This window comes from Dipodomys spectabilis, unplaced genomic scaffold, assembly GCF_019054845.1.
Source record: "Dipodomys spectabilis isolate Male_0828 unplaced genomic scaffold, ASM1905484v1 ptg000015l, whole genome shotgun sequence".
In the NCBI taxonomy this organism is placed as follows: Eukaryota; Metazoa; Chordata; class Mammalia; order Rodentia; family Heteromyidae; genus Dipodomys; species Dipodomys spectabilis.
Genome location: NW_024870692.1, coordinates 8,666,020 through 8,684,990, shown reverse-complemented (window position 1 = coordinate 8,684,990; position 18,971 = coordinate 8,666,020).

The window sequence follows — 18,971 nt, the reverse complement described above, 5'->3', positions numbered from 1 at the left end:
TTTTTTTATACTATAATACATCCTGTTTTATTTGTAGTTCTTTCATTAAAACCTTAGAAGTGGTTACTGGCATACCAACCCAAAAGAAATCACTTCTGACAGGGAGAAATTTGATTAAATGGCAGTTACAGGACCTGAATGACTTCTCTTGGTAACTTGTTCAGAAAGTAAGACCAGTATTTATTAGAGAATTTGTTTTATGGAAGATGAGTATCTAGTCTAGGTAATAATTACCAATCATCTGGTAACAAAGCAAATATGTTTTTGAATGTTTGAATCCTATTATTTGCAACTTTACCTTCATGCTATTACAGACTCACCTACTTAAATGGGTCAGACAACATAGGTTGTTCCTATAGTTTCTAGCTTTGTTTCTCAGTTAATAGACCAATCACAGTATATGTACCACAACCTCAAATAAAAGAGAACCATTTTTATGAGGAAGTTAGTTTAAGACTTACTTCTTACCGTGAATTATCTCCAAAATATAATTTAAAAGAAAACTGCTATAAAAATGAGTACAAATATGGGAAAACTAGTTTATGACTAGGTATATTGATTTTTTTCTGAGCAAAACAATTTCATGAAACACTAAAGAATCCAAGATATAGTTAGAAAAACGTTGGGGCTGGGAAGGTGGCTCAGTGGTAGAGTGCTTGCCTTGTATGCGTGAGGCCCTGGGTTTGATTCCTCAGCACCACATAAATAGAAAAAGCCAGAAGTGGTGCTGAGGCTCAAGTGGTAGAGCACTAGCCTTGAGAGCTGAAAGACAGCGCCCAAGCCCTGAGTTCAAGCCCCACGACTGACAAAAAAAAAAAAAAGAAAGAAAGAAAGAAAAGAAAAAAAGAAAAGCGTAGATACTCCAGGGAATGGAAATCCAGAATGGTTAATGCCCCCTTAGCATAGAGCAGAATTAATTTGTTTCTTTGGTCTAGAAAATGGTTCAGTGAATGCTTGTCTGGGATGTTGGGAGAAGCATGTGGAAGGCCTGAAGTTCAACATCATTTCTTGAGTCAAATTAGTAAAGGTCAAACTCAAAACCTGATCCAAAAGGCCTAAAGTTCAAGTGTGTTTTATAATACAAATAAAACTGCATTTTAAAGCAAGTCCACATTAGGATCAAATCTAAGGCTTCTCAGATCACAGGACTTTCTCACTTTCTATATTGGGTTTTTATGAGAAAAATCAAAGGGGAAGTATTAAAATACTGGACTCCCTTAAGCTGCTAGGATTAACTTTAAAGCTTTAAAAAGTTATCTATAAATATTTGCACAAAGAGATTTTAAGTGAATTTATGAGTACAATACATCTTAATCAGTGTCACCTTTTCCGCCATTCTCTCCCATCTTTTCCAACACCACCCATTCCTTTTCAAAAAATAAATAGTAGTTAGAAATTTATTTTAAATTTTGCTAAGACTGATTATTTAAAGTAAATTTACTAAAATAATAAGCTTTCCTGTTAGGGAAATCACATCCCACCCCACCCCCATCTATTCTGAGTATCAAGAATAAACCAAAAGCCCCCCCCTTCTCTCTCATTACTTCTAATCTTATTTGAACAGTCTATCTATAAACTATATCTGTCAATAGTTGAGAATAACTTCCTTATATAAGCCTGTCAGCAGTTTCTGTGTTCAGAGGATCATATTAGGCAGTAAACTCAAACCTGCTAAGTGAACTTTGAAGATAACTATTATTTAAGTTGCTTATCAGTAGGAAATAATAGCTTTTCTTAAATACAGTTCATTTGATGACTCAGTTGTTTACTGTCAATTATGTGCAATTAATGACTGAACCCATTTCAAAAGCAAGGGCTTAATAGCCTGTGGCTTCAAGAGGTGTGCTGCTGTTATTTCCTCAGCTAATTCTCTAAAGAATCTCTGTCTTGCTCAACTGCAAGTGTCAAAGATTTAAGTAGACTTTAAGGGATTATAACTCTTCACATACTGAAAGGCTCAAATTCTATTAGGTTTTCTAAAATAAACAACCCTAGTTCTTTTAGCTTTTCTTATACTTTTTTATGTTTTATAACTCTCATCTTTTATTTTTCCAAATTCTTCACATTCCTATTTTTCCCAGAATAAGACATGGAACTGTATGAAAGACTGAATAACTCCTTAATAAAGTGAGAACATTCACTCCAGCAATTCAGTTCACACTTCTGAATACAACCCTGTATTGTTCATGCACTTGATATTACACTTCATCATTATCACACAAACTCCTTTCATTTCTTAAATTATATTTAAGGAGTTGTCCTGATTACCCTATTGAATTGTTTTGCACCTATGAGTGATTCTGCCTTTCTTCATGTTTGCTGAGGCAAATCACTTCAAAAGTAGAGGATGAACATTATAGAGATACTCAAGACAATCTAGAGTTCTGAAAGGAAAATTTTCAATGACTACTTCTTTATAAAGTAAGAAAAATGTAACTTCATTATTAACAAACATAATGACACATGACACAACACTTGTCAGTTACATGAAGGTGTTGACTAAGGTAACCTGAGAAAGATGGGCCTTCTACAAATTGAATGGGTTGAGGATGCCTTCATCTAAGGTCAGATTTTTTAAAAGGAAATCCTTTCGATAGATTGATATATACAGAGATGGGGATTGGTTGTAAAAACTCTTTTTTATCCATCAAAGTATTCAAGATACTTAAGGTTGATAACATAGATTCTAGCTGGGTATGGTGGCACACACCTGTAATTCAAGAGCACTTGGGAGGAAGAGATAGGAGGATAGAAGTTTGAGGACAGCCTGAGCTACAAAGAGAAGTCCTGTATCAAAAAAAAAAAAAAAAAACCTAGGTACTTAGAAAGCTGAGATCTGAGAATTGTGGTTCAAAGCCAGCCCAGGGAGAAAAGTTCATGAGACTCTTCCAATCACCTACTAAAAAGCTGAAAGTGGAGTTGTGGCTCAAGTAATAGAGTGCTAGCCTTGGGTGAAGAATTAAGGGACAGTGCCAAGGTCCTGAGCTCAAGTCCTAGTACCAGTACACACAAACAGGGCTAGAGTACCTAATGTGAATGAAAAGCCTAGTGAGAGCCCAAAGTCCTGAATTCCAGTCCCAGCACATGCACGCACGCGTGCGCGCGCGCGCACACACACGCATACACACATATAAACATACACAATCATAAATCCTGATACACACTGCCTGGGGTGTGGCCATAGTGTTGTCATCACCAACCCTGTGACAAAAAGGTACTTAACATTTCTGGGTTCAGTTTCCTCATCTGTAGAGATAATAGTATCTACTGATTTCAGTTCTGATGATGAAGTGAGTTAATGCATACAGCTGGCCCTCTGTGAATGCAGGTTCCATATCTGTGGATTTGACTAATTGTGTATTGAAAATATTTGAAAAATATAAGAAGAATCTGTCTATACTGAATGTGTACACTTATCTCTTGTTGTTATTCCCTAAACAAAATAACAACTATTTACATATCAGTTACAGTTTTAGATATTATAAGTAACTTAAAGATGATTTAAAGTATATGCAAAGGCTATGCCATTTTTGAATGCTATCTTATGTAAGAGATTTGAGCATCTGTAGATCTTAGTACACACAGGGTCCTGGTACCAGTCCTCCATGGATACCAAGAGACAACGGTATAAATAAATCTCTTTGTATAGCATCTACCATGGAAATAAGCATTACATAAGCACTAGATGCCATTATAAATGTTTGTCTGACAAAAAAAAATCCAAGCAGTCCCAATTTTCTGTACTATTGTCTGTGGGCAATGTGCTACATAACAGGCATGCCCATACATGTTCACACATGTACACATATATACATACATACATATTTTCTTTAAAGTTTTAACTGTGCATAAGGAACTTACTTCCTTTCACCTCTGTAATTGTGTATGTGTTCATTCTGGGAGACATGCTTTGGAGAGCATTCTAAAGTATTTGGAAATATTTCCAAATGTGTGATTTTTATTGAAAAACAGAAATATGTATGTATAAATGAGAACAAAAGCCATATTAAACTCTGTATACACTAAAAATTTTGAAATATAGTTTTCTATTTATTCAAATATTTTCCAGATAATGAATTTCAGTGGGTCTTAAAATGTGTCTGTTGAAAGGTGAAATGCTATGCTTTTCCTTTACAGGATAACAAGGAAAATGGCAATTTATGAGTCAAACTGCAACAAAAACTGTTATACAACTGCCTAACAAGACAGAAAACAAAAATGAAGAGTAGATAAACTAATGACAATACATTTCCTCCATTTAAATCTAAATGTCTTTTTGAAATATCTTTTTCATATCTTCAACTATTAAAATGAATAATTAGAATAACTAAGCTTAGAACTAGACCATCAATTGACTATATCGCAGTATTAAAACTTTAAACAGTAATGTAATACAAAGTAATAAAACATCAAATGAAAGTTTCAGGTTATAGTATTTTGATATTGTTTGGCAAAAGACTTTTATACTATTAATAAAATGCTATTACATTATTTTAAATATATTGATAGATTTACACGTGAAAGATTGAAATTTACATCTTATATTGTGTACAAATAGTAACGCAAATCACCAATCTCTAATTTATATGTGTTGTACTTGGATCTTCTTGGTCAAGAGATTCTCCCCGAACCCCACTTGGGCCACTGGAATAGTTGAGACTAAAAGCATGAACTACCATTCACAGCTTTCAGAAACTTTTTGCCCTCTTTGGTGTCAGTCCTAGAATTTGCACTAAGGCCCTGAATTGTCTCTGAGCTTTATTGTTCAACACTAGTAATCTACCACTTGAACCACAGCTCCACTTCCAGTTTTTATTGTTGCTTACTTGTAGACAAGAGTATCATGGACTTTCCTGCCCAGGCTGGCTTTGAATCAGGATCCTCAGATCTCAGCTTCCTGAGTAGCTAGGATTACAGACATGAGCCACTAGTGCCCAGCCTGAAACTTTTTTTTGTCGGTCATGGGGCCTGAACTCTGGGCCTGGGCACTGTCCTTCAGCTCTTCAGCTCAAGGGTAGTGTTCTACCGCTTGAGCCACAGTGCCACTTCTGGCCTTTTCTGCTTATGTGGTGCTGAGAAATAAAACCCAGGACCTCATGCATGCAAGACAAGCATTCTACCACTGAGGCACCTTCCCAGCCCCTGAAACATTTTTTGTATATATCTTTTATTGTAAAGATACTGTACAGAGGGGTTACAGTTACAAGAGTAAGGTAATGAGTACACTTCCTATCAAGCATTGTTACCTCTTCCTTTGTTTTTCTCCTACCATCCCTTCCCTTCCCACCTCCCCAACTTCTCCCTTCCCACCCCTCAAAGTTGTAAAGTTCATTTTCAACATAGTGTCTTGTACATCTTGTTGTTACAATGAGTCATCCTGTAACCTTATTTCAGCGTTTTGTTATTTCCCTTCCCCTCCAAAAAATTAGAAAAATGTATATATAAGATTCAGGGCACCAGAATCAAATACAGTGAAAACAGGGGTTATACCATGGGGGAAGAACATACAAAAGAAACAAAATGTTTTTAATGTACTTATAATGTACCCTGAAACATTTTTAAAAGATAGAGTGCATGTTCACAAAGCATGTTCTTAGTTATCTTCCACATCCCCATTCCTTAGTTTCATATCATCCAAAAATGCAATGCTTTTTATTCTCTTCTTTTAATAACTGCTGAGTATCTAGTTGTACCAGGTACTGTACTAGTTTCAAAGAGTAGAAATTAAAACTGTATTTAATACCATTTATGAAACATATAATAAGGAACTATTCTCACAACTAATGTGTTTCTCTGCCTCTTTCTTCCAACTCTCCTTACAGGCCTTTAAATAGCTAACCATCCATGGCAGATTTGGATTTGAATTTGAAACACCCACTTCATTTTTATGTAGTTCAAATGAACCATTATGATTTATTTTCTCTCCTGGATATCTGCAAGGTGCTTTTATGACAACCAAATGTATATAAACATTATTGACTCAATCAACATTTCCTTTGCAAGGCACTCTGCCAAGGTTCAAAGATGAAGATGCTCTGTGCTTGTGAGGTTTTTATGTCCTTGATGTAATGTGAGAAAATGAAAAATGAGGAAAGCACCTACACACTCTGTAGATTGCTTCCCCAGCCTGGCACTGTACTACTTGAAAGTTTTACAAGCGTTTTATTTGACAGCAGCCACTTCTTTCAGATTTGATTTCCATCTGTGACTGACATAAGTTACATTTTATTGTTTTACACTGGAGAACAACCATCTGAAAAATACTACTGGCAACTAAGATCACAGCAGTGAGAATTCTTGGAGTGGAATTCTTGGAGGAGTTCTGTTGTTGTTTCAGTGCTGGGGATTGAATGAAGGGCCTTGTTCACTAAAGTGGATCTCATACTTCATAAACAGTAATGAAAAAGTGGTGGTTTGAGAGGTATTCAAAACAAGAAATCAGAACACATGACTTCCTAGTGTCTTGTTTACTTTTGAGCTCTGCAAATAAGCAAAGTCAAAGCTCACGGCCATAGGAGAACTTATAGCTTAACTTTTTCTTTTCATTTTCCTTTTTTTAAGTCTTTGCTTCCTCTTTGGAAACAGTCTGTAGCTCAAACTGGTCTCATATTCTCCAAGTTCTTACCTCAGCCTTCCTAGTGCTGCGATTGCAGGCATGCACTACCATGTCTAGCCGCTTCACTTATTTTATTTTATTTTATTTTTGGGGGGTCCGGTCGTGGGGCCTGAACTCTGGGTCTGGGCGCTGTCCCTCAGCTCTTCAGCTCAAGGCTAGCGCTCTACCACTTGAGCCACAGCGCCACTTCCGGCTTTTTTCATTTTGCTTATGTGGTGCTGAGGAATTGAACCCAGAGCCTCAGGCATGCAAGGCAAGCGCTCTACCACTAAGCCATCTTCCCAGCCCCACTTATTTTATTTTTTAGGATATATTATAGGGATCTGAAGTCAGGGCCTTGGGATTGCTAGGCTAGTGTGATATTACTGAGCCATGCCTACATCCCTGTTTTTCACTGATTATTTTTAGAATGTGGTCTTGCTTCCCATCCAGGTGTGCACTGGAGCCATGACCTGCCTACCTGTAGGCTTCCTGTCATCACTGGGACTGCAGGTTTGAAGTCCCTCTCCCTGCACCCCCTCTCTCCCCCCCCCCCCCCCATCCAGCTTCCCCCTGTGGAGATGATGTCTTACAGACTTTTCTGACTGGATTGACCTAGAACATCAGTCTTCCCAATCTCAACCTCCTACTGAGTTTGGGATGACAAGAACGTATCACTGCACCCAGCTATGGATTGTATTGAGAAGGTGGTCTCAATAAATTTCTCTGTCAAGGCTGACTTCCAACTGTGATCCTCCTATTCTCATCTTCCCAAGAACCTAAGACCACAAGCATGAGCCACCAGTAGCTGACCTAGTTTAATATTTTTTTTCCCCTGCTGATCTCGGGGCTTTAACTCAGGGCCTGGGTGCTGTCCCTGAGCTTTTGTGCTCAAGGATAGCCTACCACTTTGAGCCACAGCTCCACTTCTGGTTTTCCAGTTTTAATTGAAGAGAGAAGTCTTAGGGACATTCCTGTTCCAGCTGGCTTTCAACCGAGATCCTCAGATCCTCCACCTCCTGAGTAGCTAGGATTACAGGAGTGAGCCACCAGCACCCAGCTTAGTTTAATTTTTAAAATCACACAATGCTAAAATTTCAGGAATTTATTGTGGCTCAGTGCCAGTGGCTCATGCCTGTAATCCTGGCTACTCAGGAGACTGAGATCTGAGGACTGCAATTTGAATCCAGCCTGGCCAAGAAAGTCCATGAGACTCTTAGCTCCAAAAACTAGCAAAAAGTCCGCTGCAGCTCAAAAGTGGCAGTGCACTGTCCTTGAGTGAAAAAATCTAAGGGACAGAGCACTTCTGAATGTATTTAATTATCTGGCAAAGAATTAAAGTTGCAATGAAATTAGTTTCGTTAAACAGCTGACTTTTTTCTCTTAAGAAAAATGTTGTATTCCTCTTTCACTTTGAAATTGGAAGAGGGATGTGAAAAAAAAAGGTGTGTGTGTGTGTGTGTGTGTGTGTGTGTGTGTGTGTGTGTGTGTGCAGGGGGACAAGTTGAGGACTGGGGTAGGAGAGTAATTGTTCATCGATGAGTTGTAGCATGCAGGAAGCCCTGGTTTGATCCTGAGCACTACAAAAAAGAAATGAAATGAGGAGAGCGAATGAGTGAGCAAGCGAGCCAGAGAAAGAGAGAGAAAGGAGAGAGAGAGACAGAAAGAGAGGGAGGGAGGGAGGGAGACGGAGACAGAGAGAGACTGAGAGAGAGAAACAGAAAAAGACAGAGACAGAGAGAGACAGAGAGACAGGGAAAGACAGTGAGAGAGACAAAGAGAGAGAGAGAGGACTATGGGAGAATGGCCAGAATTGATGCCTTTCAAGGTAGAGAATGGGGTCAAAAGTGAAGAAAAGTGAAAAGGCCTTGAAAGCTAGGAAAGTCAAGGAAATATCTTCACTACTAGAGCTTCTAAAAAAGAAATACAGCTCAGCCAACACTTTGATTTTAATCTGAGACCACCCATGTCAGATTTCAAATTATAGAGCCATAGAAACTTCTGAATTTATAATGTTACCACAGCAAATAATAAAAAACCGAATATGTATATGTACAGATACAGTAACATTATAGAAGAAATCGAATAAGACTTGGAAAATATTCATTCAAAATGATTCTATATCAAAAAGAGAAAAGTACAGTTAAAACTTACTCATAGCGCTGGGAAGGTGGCTCAGTGGTAGAGTGCTTACCTTGCATGCATGAGGCCCTGAGTTCGATTCCTCAGCACCACACACACACAGAAAAAGCTGGAAGTGGAGCGATGGCTCAAGTGGTAGAGCGCTAGCCTTGAGCAGAAGAGCTGATAGCGCCCAGGCCCAGGGTTTAAGCCCCACAACTGACTAAAAACAAAACAAAAACAAAATCAAAAACAAACTTACACATATTTGATTCTGAGTGTGGTGGTACAACCCTTGAATCCCAATACTCAGGAGTGTGAGGAAGCATATTGTGCTTAAGACAGCTGGGGTTACCTGGATGGACAAAAATAAAAAATACAAACCCAAATCCATAACCCTAAAACAAAACATATATAAAGTAGGAATCTCTGATTTTGAAAAATAGAAATATTTTTAAATCTCCAAGAGGGCTGTGGGTGTAGCTCCATAGTAGAGCACTTTCTTAGCACATGCAAGGTGTGATCCCCAGCTCAATTTAAAAAAAAAAAAGAATCCATGTGCAGTGGCTCAAGCCTGTAATCCCAGCTACCAGTGAGGTGGAGATTGGGGACCACGGTTCAGGACCATCCCAGGCATAAAAGTTCCTAAATCCATTTCAACCAATGTCTGGGCATGATGGTGTGTTCCCCTATCATTCCAGCAAGAAAGGAAAGCACAAATAGGAGGAATGCAGTCCAAGCTGGCCTTGACACAAAGCAAGATCCCAATTCAAAACTAACCAACACAAAAAGGGGCTAGAGGCATAGTTCAAGTGGTAGAGCAAGCATAAGCAGCTTGAACTGTGTGGTGTGGGGTTAGTTACCAAGTTTAAATTCTGGCTTAAACCCTAATACTAGAAAAAAGAAGCGGGGGGAGTAGGAGAGAGAAAAGTGAAAGAGGGAGGAGGGGAAGGAAGCAAAGGAGGTACCACAATCGCCACCACCATCACCAACTAGTTTGGGAATTTTCAAGTGCAGGACAGAGGAAAGGAGGAAAGCATGTCATTTACACTTGTAAATGTACATGAGGCAGAAAGTACAGAAATGCCTAAAAGTACAGATATGGCTAAAAATTTATTATACACATGATGATATTGTACATTCTAAACTGCACTGCAATGTTAAATTATTTTTAAAAATTTTTTAGTAGTTTTAGGTTACAGCAACATTGGTAAGACTTCACATGCACTTTTGCTCCAATACCACATGCACAGGCAATCCCAATATCAGCATCTGCAAGTGAGTGGGAAATTTATTATAAATGACAAGCCTAAACTGTAACACGCTGTCTGCAGTTAACACTGTGTTAACACTCTTGCCATGGTTCATCCTATGGGTTTGAGCAAGCATGTACTCACAGTTATTATGTGATACAGATTAGTTTCACTGCCTTTAAAATTCTTTGTGCTCTACCTACTCATATCCCTTCCTCTGCTCAAGCTTTAGTGAGTATGTGTGTGTGTGTGTGTGTGTGTGTGTGTGTGTGTTTGTGTGTGTGTGTGTTACCATCTCTATAGATTTTCTTTTCCTAGAATATTATGTAGTTGGAGCCATACAGTATTTGGCCTTTTCAGATTTGCTTTCATTGACTCAGTAAAATACACTTATGGGTCCTCTTTTTTTTTATAACTTGAGAGTTCATTTCTATGTATGTATGTGTGTATATATGTATGTATGTATGTACGTACGTATATGTGTATTCTGTATGTATTTAAGGATCAGGTATTGATAGTGACCTAAAAAGACCTTGAACTTATGATCTTCCTGCTTCAACCTCCTGAGTGCTAGGATTACAAGCACAAATCACCACATCTGGCTCATTTTAGTGCTGAAAAATACTCCACTATCTGGGTAGTACCACATTTTATTTATCAATCACATTGTGAATGCTTCCAACATTCTGGTAGTTTCCAAATTTTAGCAGTTATGAATAGCACTTCTATAAATGTTCTTGTTCAGGTTTTTGTGTGGACAAAGCATTTATATATACACATACATATATGTCAATTTTTTCAGTCAAATCTTAACAAGCTTAACCAACAGAACATAAAAGATCAAAACATTTTTCAATATGAGAAGAGTTTATCCTCTGAACACAGAATGAAGCTGGGTACGGTGGTGTACACTTGTAATCACAGCATTCAGTAGACTGAGGCAGGAGAATACTGAGAATAGCCTGAGCTATATAATGAGACCCTATTGAGAGGGAGAGAGAGAGAGAGAACTTCCACATTATGATTATTATATTAGGAATTAAAAGTTAAAAATTGGTGATCTCAACAAGTATTTTGAGAAATTAACTATTTCATCATCTCCCCCATCTTCTCACTGTCCAGCCTCCTCCTGACTTCAGCAGTTACTATGATGTGGTGAGCCAAAAACTGTGGCCAAAGAAAGACACCCTACTGTATTGTTGATGGGAGTGTAAACGTGTTCAACCACTTTGGAAAGCAGTATGGAGGCTCCTCAAAAGACTCCATATAGAGCTCCCCTATGACCCAGCAATCCCACTTTGGGGCATTTACCCAAACACAAACAAGACCACACTAAAGCTATCAGCACAACTATGTTTGTTGCAACATTATTTACATAGCTAAGGAACCAGCCCAAATGCCCCTCAGTAGATGAATGGATCAAGAAAATGTGGTATATATATAATGGAATTCTATGCCTTCATCAGAAAGAATGACATCGCCCAATTTGATAGAAGTAGAAAGGCTTGGAAAAAATTATATTAAGTGAAGTAAGCCAGGCCCAAAGAAACATAGGTCCCATGGTTTCCCTTATTTGCAATAACTAGTATATGTCTGGGACAAGCAGAAAAGGTCAAAAGCTATGTACATGTGACCAGATAAGATGATGTTAAGTGAAATGAACCCCAAGATAGGGACACAAGTGGTTTTTTCTTTCTTGCTAATGTTTCTAACATATTCATAATGTACCATGCGATTTTTTTTGTTTCTTTGTATGTTCCTCCCCCATGGTATAACCCCTGTTTTCACTGTATTTGATGTTGGTGCCCTGAATCTTGTATATACACTTCTCTAGCTTGGGGGGCGGGGAAGGAAAAAAACAAAATGCTTAAATAGGGATACAGGTTGACCCATTGTAAAAATGAGATGTACAAGACACTATGTTGAAAAAAACAAACCATACAATTTAGCGGGGGAGGGGGGGGAGTATAGTTATGGAGGTGGGAAGAAGGGCTGGTAGGGGAAAAACAAAGGAGGAGGTAACAATGTTTGATTGGAAATGTATTCATTACCTTGCTTGTGTAACTGTAACCCCTCTGTATAGCATTTTTACAATAAAAAATGTATTTAAAAATAAAAGAAATTGGGGCTGGGAAGGTGGCTCAGTAGTAGAGTGCTTGCCTTGCATGCCTGAGGCCTTGGGTTCGATTCTTCAGCACCACATAAGCAAAAAGAAAAAAGCCGGAAGTGGCGCTGTGGCTCAAGTGGTAGAGCGCTAGCCTTGAGCTGAAGAGCTGAGGGACAGCGCCCAGACCCAGAGTTCAGGCCCCACGACCGGACCCAAAAAATAAAAAAATAAAAGAAATTGTGGCCAGGTTTCTGGTGTTAGTTTGAATAACAGAGCTCTAACAAAAATAGTATGACTTGGGATAAGTTACTTTCCTGAAAAGTGTAACACCTTTGTGCCTCTTCTTCCATGTCTTAAAATAGGAATCTTATTTTTCAGTACTGGGGGTTGATATCAGGGCCTCACAGTTACTAGGCAGGCACTCTTAACATAGGAATCTTTATTCGTACATACATTGTGGTTAAATGAGTGTATATCCACAAACTCTTAGAAAAATAACTGGTACATAATGCTTATTAAAATGGATAATATGGGATTTCTAGTGGGTGTGCTTCTCTCAGAGGGCTGCATGTAATTCAAATGTGGTTGTCTTGTTTAGTCAAGCTGCCAGGGCTTTTGATTTGAATTTACCCATACAAGCAAACAAGCCAGCAAATTATCCCATTGCTATTTCACGGATGATAGAAGACATTGTCACTGAACCAGATCTCTTGCCCATTTCACACTATGCTAACTGCTGAGATAATACAAAAGAGAAAGCTGATTCTTGGGACAGCTGAACATGGAAGGGGAGAGTAAGTCTCTATTCCACCTCCCTGAGGCTAGGGTTTGGAGATATCTATGGAATAAAGAAACAGGATTATTTAAGGCAGGAGCAAAGGTAATGGATAGTCAAATAATAGTGGTCTCCACATGCCTTATCAAATTTCATGCCCTTTCATGTGGTTCACGTTCAGTAACTAGCAGAGGCACCAAGATCTGAAGGTGGAGTTTTCAGCCTCCTCACCAAAAGGTCAACTATTAGACACTTACCCAACCCAGGTAAAGTGAGCTTCAAGTGTCTAAAAGCAATTAAGGTAACTATTACCATCATAACTCACATGTTAGAGATATTATACTATGTCCATCAAAGATGGTGGAAGAGGGGCTGGGAAGGTGGCTCAGTGGTAGAACGCTTGCCTTGTATGCCTGAAGCCCTGGGTTCGATTCCTCAGTACCACTTAAGCAAAAAGAAAAAAGCTGGAAGTGGCGCTGTGGCACAAGTGGTAGAGCGCTAGTCTTGAACTGAAGAGCTGAGGGACAGCGCCCAGGCCCAGAGTTCAGGCCCCATGACTGGACCCAAAAAAAAAAAAAAAAAGATGGTGAAAGATTAACATTTCCTAGCTGTATGACCTCAAAATTTTAGTGACTGTTGGCAGGGCTAAAAAGAGCTCACATGGGTAAGAAGTAAGAGAGAATGGAAAGTGTAGGTTTTTGGTTTTTTGTTTTTTGTTCTTAACAATTTCTCTCAGAAAAGAGTACAATGGGAGATGAAAATTGGGAGAGAGTAAGGGAAGGGGTGACATTGCTCAAAAAGAAATGTACTCTTTTGACTATGTAACTGTAGCCACTCCATATATCACCTTTATAATAATAAAAATATTTTTTTAAAAAGAAAGGGCAGGGCTGAGAAGGTGTCTCAGTTGTAGAATGCTTGCTTTGTATGCATGAGGCCCTGGGTCTGATCCCTCAGCACCACATAAGCAGAAAAAGCCAGAAGTGGTGCTGTGATTCAGGTGGTAGAGTGCTAGCCTTGAGCTGAAGAGCTGAGGGACAGCACCCAGGCCCAGAGTTCAGGCCCCATGACTGACAAAAAATAAAAAATAAAATTAAAAAAAAAAAAGAAGAGTCAGTCCCAGAAGACTCAAACCACTATGCAAGGATGGAGCCCACAAGATCTAATCACCCTCACCTCTTAAAGGTTCCACACCTCAGCCCTACCCTTTGGTGACCAAGCTTCCCACATTGACTTTTTTTTTTTTTTTTTTTGGCTGGTCATGGGGCTTGAACTCTGGGCGTAGGTGCTGTCCCTCAGCTCTTTAGCTCAAGGATTTAGATCTCTACCACTTGAGTCACAGCGCCACTTCCAGCTTTTTCTGTGTATGTGGTGCTGAGGAATCAAACCCAGGGCCTCATGCATGTGAAGCAAGCACTCTACCACTGAGCCACCTTCACAGCCCCTTAACACATGAACTTTTATGGGAGAAATTCTACTGTAGCAGCTTGCTTTTCAGAAGAAGGCTGGTATACTTTGTGTCCATCATCTAAGAAAATAGCAGATAATGAGAGTGGAACCTAGAATTAGAAGAGGCCCTTGCCTGAAATTTGGGGTTTAAACTTGGGACTGAATTTTGAAGAATTTAGTTTGCTTGAGGGCAGAGTAGGAAAAATGGGTTCTGTGTTGTGCATTAGTAGGAAACAAGGAAGGGAGGAATCCTTTCCTAGCATCAAAGGCTGAAATGCCCACACTGCTTCAGTGAATGAAGTTGTCTAGTTGTTTATTATTCCCAGTATTCATATGTCATATAATTTGTCTAAACCATTTTGTAAAGTTTCAAAATATTTTTCCTGGTCTCATCTGTACACAAGGAATTGAGTCAAAGTTTCACCTCACTATTAAAGGAGAAACAGTGCCCCCTGGAGGCCACAGTTGCAATGTCCAGAGACATTTTTCCAGAAGCTGGAAAAACTGGGGTAGAAAAGTTTCATATAAATATTTAACAAAACCGAAAGAAAATTATCTTAAAATTAAAAGCCTTTAATAAATGGCATGCTAGGGGCTGGGAAGTTAGCTCAGTGGTAGAGCGCTTGCCTTGCATGCCTGAGGCCCTGGGTTCGATTCCTCAGCACCATATAAGCAAAAAGAAAAAAGCCGGAAGTGGTGCTGTGGCTCAAGTGGTAGAGCGCTAGCCTTGAGCTGAAGAGCTGAGGGACAACGCCCAGGCCCAGAATTCAGGCCCCACGACCGGACCCCCCAAAAAAATAAATAAATAAATGGCACGCTAATAATTGAAAATATAGAAATACATTGATTTGATAATTATGCATTGTATGTATGTCATGAATTATCAAATGTGCCTCATAAAAATATTCAAATTATGTCTAATCAAATGAACAAAAATTGAGCTGGGTATGGTGGCAACACCTGTAATCCAGCTACTTAGGAAGCAGAGACAGAAGGACAGCAAGTTCAGGATCACTCTTTGAAAGCTTGAAGGCATCTCAAAATGAAAACATATATCTCAAAAACAAACTATAGACAAAAAGGCTGGGAGTATAGCCTAAGTAAAATAAATAAATGAAAAAAAATGGTATTCATATGTTTGGAGATTTTCTTTCTTACCATGGTAAAAAAAATTTCCCTAGAGAATCAGTTTAGTCAAAGATGGTAGTACATTCCTGTATTCCCAGCACTCAATAAGGAGGTGGGAGGCAAGAGGTTCTTGAGTTAGAAAACAGCTTGAGCTGCAGTGTGAACCTTGTCTCATAAAACTAAAAACTAGAATGTAGCTCAGTGGGATGGCATTTGTTTAGCAGGCACAAGGCCCTTGGCGTGAAGAGGAGAGGGATGAGAGAGAGATTATATATGAAATGAAGATATCTCATTGCATGATGATGATGATGATGATGGTGATGATGATGATGATTTTGAGACAGGGTCTTACTGTGTATCTCAGGCTGACCTTAAACTCACCATTCTCCTGTTTCAGCCTCCAGTGTGGCTGAAATCACAGTGTATACCACCATCCTGACCATTTCATTGAACTATAAAGAGGTATCTATGTACCTCTGATCATATATTTATCAAAATGAACTTGCATTTTTTTTCTTTTGTGTTTTCCTATGTTTTATCCCCTGTTGTCACTGTATTTGATTTTGGTACCGTGGGTACTGTATATACATTTAACTGAATTAGGGAAGGGAAGGGGAACAAAAAAAATGGTGAGACAAAGGACAAAGTTGGGAACAGTGATACTCACAAAACACTATGTTGGAAATTATTTGTGCAATGTGAGGGGGGAAGGGGAGGGAAAAAGGGAGAAAAAGGAGGAAGTTGGTAACAAGATTGACAAGAAATGTACTCACTACCTTACTTATGTAACTGTAACCCCTCTGTATATCTCCTTGACAAAATTAAAATAAAAAGAAAATAATGAACTTCCAAAAATGGGAAGAGAGTTATTTTCTAATATAACAACTATAAAACTGAGATAATGGTGTGCACAAATACTTATATACCATTACACATGCTGGTAATAGAATTTTCAGAGAAGTTACAAAATTATAATAAGTACAGCAAAGGAACAATTAGTGGACATGAAAACCCAAGAATATTTATGAAGTTAATGGGGAAAAATAGAATCTTTAAAACTTTCTTGCAATATTCAGAAATCATTCTTAGAAATAGACTTACAAATACACCAGTCTATGAGGTAAGTGGTCTAAAGATTTTTTTTAAAAAAACAACAAAAACAAAACCAAATCAGTCTTAGAGTAGTAGTGTGTTTGCCTAGCATTCCTGAGGCTCTGGGTTTGATTCTTAACACTGATAGGGGGGAGAGGGCAGTTTAACAAGTATTGTTATCAGTTGGCTACTTCTTAGTTAAGAAATGAAAACTAAAACAAGTTTCAGGGCTCAGGTACCCAGTTAAGTTTCAAGATGTAATGAAAAATTACTAGACATTAGGGAAGACATATGATGGGATTGGCCTTGCAATGCAACACACCTCTCCTCTGCTGTGAGGGGAGTAGGTGCCCTCTCCTCTCTAAGCCTGCTTCATTTTCTATGCAGTAAGACTAACAGCATCTTATAGACTCATTATGAAGGTTAGCTTGTGGGAGAATCAGAATGACTACCATTAAGAAAGTAAAAGAGGGCTGAGAAGGTGGCTTAGTGGTAGAGTACTTGCCTTGCGTGCACGAGACCCTGGGTTCGATTCCTCAGCACCACATAAACAGAACAAGTCGGAAGTGGCACTGTGGCTCGCATGGTATAGCACTAGCCTTGAGCTGAAGAGCTCAGGGACAGCATCCAGGCCCAGAATTCAAGTCCAAGGACCGACAAAAAAAAAGAAAGGAAGGAAGGAAGGAAGGAAGGAAGGAAGGAAGGAAGGAAGGAAGGAAGGAAGGAAGGAAGGAAGGAAGGAAGGAAGGAAGGAAGGAAAAAAGGAAGGAAGGAAGGAAGGGAGAAAAGAAAGAAAAGAGAAGACAATATATGTTATGGGGGAAGAAAACCTTATATGCTGTTGGTAGAAGTGTAAATTAGTGCAACTACTATGAAAATCTGTATGGAGGTTATCTCAAAACAACAAAAAAATGGAGAAATAAAGTAGCACTCAAGTGGTACAGCAACTGTCCAACAAGTGTAAGGCACTGAGTTCGAGCCCAAGTACTGCCAAAAATAAAAACAAAACCCAAAACTAGAAATGCAGCTATACTACTCTTGGCAATATACTTGTATACTCAGGTTATCATGGTACTAGTCACAATAGCCAAATAATGGAATCAGCCTAGATGCCTATCAATGGATGAATAAAAAAAGAAAAAATATCACACATAAAATAACAGTACTATTTGGTCATAAAGAAGAATGAGATGATGTTGTCTGTAGAAAAATGTATAGAACTGGAGATCATCATGTTAAGTAAAATAAGTCAGACTTAGAAAGGTAAATATTACATCTAGGGGGAAAAAAGAAGCCATTAGAAGGGGAACTATTAGGAAAGAAGAAAGGGACCAATAACAAAAAAAAATCTTAAAAATGTGGAAGTTAGACTTAGTTTATAAACATGCAAGCAAATATGCTAGGTGGTATACAAGTGCATACAACGTATGTTAAGTGAAGTAAGCCAGGCCCAGGGAGACAAAGGTTTCATGTTTCCCTCACATGTAGAAGCTAGAATTAGTTTATAAATGTATAATTAAATAAATTAGGTGGGCTGGGCACTGGTGGCTCACGCTTGTAAGCCTAGCTACTCAGAAGGCTGAGATCTGAGGATCGCGGTTCAGAGCCAGCCCAGGCAGGAACATCTGTGAGAGTCTTATCTCCAATTAACCACCAGAAATGGTGCTGTGCCTCAAGTGATAAGGGTGCTTCCCTGAAGAGCTAGGAACAGCACCCAGGCCCAGAGTTCAAGCCCTACAACCAACAAAAAATTAATTAATTAAAAGAAAGAATGAATGAATAAATAATAAATAAATTAGGTGGCATGCAAGTATATACAAATATAGCAACTGAAAAATGGTGACATCAAGGGAGACCTCATATAGCCTAATTTCTTAAAAAGGCAAAGTCAAAGCTCAACAAAATAAACTCCAGGAAATGGGTACCTGAAAGGAGTGAGTATGGTGGGGTCAAGGGGAGAGAAGTAGATGAATGAAGAGCAGAAGGGGGGAATGTATTCAAGAATTCAATGCATATCCTATAAGACTGAGAAGAGTGAGAGAAGAAGTAGGTAGGGGAATGTCAAAAGGGGTAACATTGAGCAAGATCCACTGTATTTATAAACTGCTATGTTAAATGGCAAATCCTATATACAACTATTTAAAGGTAATTTTTTAAAGAAAAATAAAGAAAAAAATCTAAAGAAGAAGCCTAATGTTACCTAATAGGAGGGTACTTTCTATACATGTACGATAATAACAATAATGAGCTAAATGTGATGGCATATGTCTATAATCCCACTAGTTGAGAGGCTGAGGCAAGACAACAGTGAGACTGAGACCATGTTCCAAAACATACAAACAAGAAAATAGCAAAAGCCCATTGATTTTTCCAGTTAATATACACTAAGAAAATGTAGCTGAGTGCAGTGGTTTATGCCTATAATCTCAGGGGACTGAAAGTAGAAGGACT